This window comes from Saimiri boliviensis, chromosome 1 (genome assembly GCF_048565385.1).
Source record: "Saimiri boliviensis isolate mSaiBol1 chromosome 1, mSaiBol1.pri, whole genome shotgun sequence".
NCBI lineage: Eukaryota > Metazoa > Chordata > Mammalia > Primates > Cebidae > Saimiri > Saimiri boliviensis.
Window position 1 is genome coordinate 64,688,505 of NC_133449.1, and position 4,090 is coordinate 64,692,594.

General features: G+C 43.3%; 1 pseudogene; it reads right to left on the reverse strand.

Moving 5' to 3' along the window:
* Positions 1 to 533: 533 nt before the first annotated feature.
* LOC101054020 (small ribosomal subunit protein uS2-like) lies at positions 534 to 1,414 on the reverse strand (annotated as a pseudogene).
* Between the last annotated feature and the right edge of the window lie 2,676 nt (positions 1,415 to 4,090).

The window sequence follows — 4,090 nt, forward strand, 5'->3', positions numbered from 1 at the left end:
AGAGCATTTCATGTCTCTATTCAAAATGCTACAAGAGTTTTCAAAAACACTCAGAATAAAAACCAAAGTCCTAACCAAAGCCTACAAGGAGCCTACATGATCTGGCTTCCACTAAAATGCCTTCAGATTTAAATTCCTGCTCATGCCCCTTGCTAACCCGACTCGAGCCATGCTGGCTTCCTCACTGTTCCTCAATGTACAGAGCACACTCCCACCTCAGGACTCTTGCACTGGCTGTTCTCACTGCCTAGAACATAATTCCACAGAATGCTCCATCTGTCAGAGGCCTTTTCTGATAACCCAACATACCCATGCCCTTGCCCATGTTTTATTTTTCTTCTTAGCACTTATTAGCACCCAAATTTATTTATTTAGTTATTGTTTGTCTCCCATCCCACCAGGAGAACGCAAGCTCCATGAGAAGGGATTTTTGTCTGTTTTTTGTTTGTTTGTTCGTTTTAGAAAATCATGTTTATTTTCCACCAGCCTTATTTCCACGTTGCTTAAGAGCCTGTGGAAGAACAGCTTTAAGCTCACTCAGTGGTTGTTCCTATGTATTAAGTGGCCTGAGCATTGGGAGCTGCAGACCAGACTTCTGGGGCAGGGTAAGTGCTCCAGTCTTCAGTAGAGAACTGCTGAATAGGTACAGAGGGCACCTGAACACCTTCAAACCAGTCTGCAACCTCAGGCTGAGTAGCAGTGAACTCAGGAGCTGGAGCAGTCCATTCACCTTGAAATTCCTCCTTTGTCATGGTTTTTTCAGCAGCAGCCTCATCTTCCTTTTCAGTCTCTTCAGGATCTCTGTAGAAGCAGAGATCAGGCATGACCTCCTATGAGTGTTCACAGGAGATGGTGCCACGCATGCTCAGAACTTCCTGGGCCAGCCTCCACCACATCAGACCCACTGAGTGAGCTCTCTTGTTGCAAGGAATGGCAAAATCTACATAGTGCAGAGAAGAATCTGTATTACACAGAACAGTGATAGGCAGGTTAACATAAGATGCCTCTGTGACAGGCTGGTGGTCAGCCTTGGGATCAGTAAATACCAGAAGATGTGGCTCCCAGAAGGCTGCCAGTGGATCTGGTTAGTGAAGTTTTCAGAAGTTAAGTAGCCAGAAATTGGAATGGCTCCCATGGCAGCAGCAAACTTCAGCATGGCCTGCTGGCCAGGATTCCTGGAGGATATGACACTGACATCAGTAGGGTTTTCAATGGCAACAATGGCACAAGCTGCCAGCAGAAGCCTCTCCCAGGTCCTCTTCAGATTTATGATGTAGATGCCATCACTTTTCCTCCTATAGATGTGCTGTTCCATTTGGAAGTCAAGGTTGGTGCCACCTAAATGGGTTCCTGCTGCAAGGAACTTGAGGACATCCTCCTCTTTCGTTTGCAGAACATTAAGAACTCCAGACATTGTGAACATTTCCCTATAAGTTATGATGGCAAGCCAGAACAACATTGTATGGACTCCTCTCTGGGTAGCATGAAAAGGGATTTGGTATGTTTTTTGTACTACTGCATGCCTAGTCCCTAAAACAGCCACTGGCTTATAAGGAGGTGCTTGGTTAACACTGTCGAATGAAATAAATGGAAATCAAATGGAACTGGCTAGTCAAAAGATTCTGAATAGAACACTGGAGTAAATGTGATTTCACTGGAGCTGATATAGATGTCTGCCTATTGGAGAACATTTAATTTCCTCTCTCAGCTGGCTCCTGGGGGCATTAGGTGGGCAGAAAATAAAGGGCATCTCCATGTGCTTGAGTGGGTGGAGGGGAAGTTGATTATAACCTGGACTCCTGGTGGCAAAGTCTCCCTTTGGATGAGTCATTTCCACAAAGGCTAAGTTGATCCATTAATAGTTTCATTTTTATAATGCTTTTAAAATCAGAGAAAAATTATAAAAGTTAATATATGGCATATGTAGAGAGAGAGATCTTGTGGGGCTTTTTGTTTGGTTTTGGTTTTGATTTTGGGATGGAGTCTAACTCTGTCTCCCAGGCTGGGGTGCAGTGGCGCTATCCCAGCTCACTGCAACCTCTGCCTCCTGGGTTTGAGTGACTTTTCCACCTCAGCCTCCCAAGTAGCTGGCATTACAGGCACCTGCCACCACACCCAGCTAATTTTTGTATTTTTAGTAGAGATGGGGTTTCGCCATGTTAGCCAGACTGGTCTCAAACTCCCGACCTCAGGTGCTTTACCTGCTTCAGCCTCCCAAAGTGCTGGGATTACAGGCGTAAGCCAGGAATATGGAACATTACTGAAATGCTATAATGTCAACATCATGTTCCCTTTTTCTCAGCCTGTGTCTCAGCAGTTGAGCCATTTTACCCATGGGGTGATTCAAACTATAGGGTTACTGTAGTCTTCTACTAGATTTTATTACTGAATATTTCATTCTTAGGGAGTATTCCAGAGGCTCACCTGTGCTCAGACATATTCTTCCCTCACTCAATTTTGTAGCAGTATTCCTATTTCCCTTTGATGCCTCTTAATCCAGGTGCATGAGGAATACAAAATGATCAGGTGACAGTTTCAGTTTTCCATTCAGTGGAGCCCTTATTTTGTCCAATGCTGGAAACATTAATTCTTTGGGTACAGAGACCTCTAAATCAATAAAGCCCAAAATGGAAAGAATAGGAAGCAAACATTTTGTAAGTAAGTTGTCTTAGTCCATTTTTCCTGCTATAACAGAATACCACATACTAGATAATTTACAAAGAAGAGAAATTTATTTGACTCATGGTTCTGGAGGTTGGGAAGTCCAAGAGCGAGGTGCCAACATCTGGTGAGGATCATCCTGTGCTGGAAGGCATCGTATAATGAGGAGACACGCATGCAAGAGGCAGAGTAGGATGGAGGCTGAACTTCATGTTTTTTTGTTTTCTTGGTTTTTTTTTTTAATTATTATTTCTGAACTTCATGTTTTTACCAGGAGCCCACTCTCATGATAATTAACCCTCTCCTGCAATCACAGCATTAATCCCTTAATGAGGGTAGAGCCTTCGTGGACTAATCACCTCTAAAAGACACCTGCCTAAATCACCTCTTTAACTGCTAAAATGTATTTACCAATTAAATTTCCAGCTTGGGAGCTTTCTTTTTCTTTTTCTTTTTCTTCTTTATTTGCTTGTGAACTTTTTTTTTTTTTTTTTTTTTTGAGACGGAGTTTCGCTCTTGTTACCCAGGCTGGAGTGCAATGGCGCGATCTCGGCTCACGGCAACCTCCGCCTCCTGGGTTCAGGCAATTCTCCTGCCTCAGCCTCCTGAGTAGCTGGGATTACAGGCACGCGCCACCATGCCCAGCTAATTTTTTATATTTTTAGTAGAGACGGGGTTTCACCATGTTGACCAGGATGGTCTTGATCTCTCGACCTCATGATCCGCCCGCCTCGGCCTCCCAAAGTGCTGGGATTACAGGCTTGAGCCACCGCGCCCGGCCTGCTTGTGAACTTTTTGCGGACACATTTGAACTACAGTATGAGTCATTAGATATAATATTTAAAAATAACACTACCACTTTAACCCCCTTGATTCCCAGATCCATGAATTCTGACTGTAGGATCTGGGAATATATTATTATAGCACCATATATTATTAATTGTTACTATATAATAATATAGCACCATATATTATTAATAGTTACTTGTTCAGACCTTTTGCAGCACCCACTCCCCTTGCCTGACTTCCCCAGTTGTCTTCCAGCTGGCTCAGTACCTGAGTCTGAATAGCCCATTTAACCATTCTGTACACCCAGTTGTTTCTAGGTAATGAGGCACATGATAAGATCAGCAATTTCTGCATGTGCCAGCCCATTGTCTTGCTTCTTTCTTAGCCAGAAATAATGTTGTGCAGAATATCATGGCCAGGAATAAGGTATCCAGTAATTTCGAGGATGGTGTTTGAAACAGAAGCATGTTGGGTAAGCGACCAAGACAAATACATATTTAAAATAAATGTCTATTCTAGTATGGGCAATACATTGACACGGATCCAGTAAAATCAACTTGCCACCAGGTGAGTGGCTGGTCTTCTTAGATTATGATGCCATATTAGGTGCTCACCATTGGTCTTTGCTGCTGATAGATCG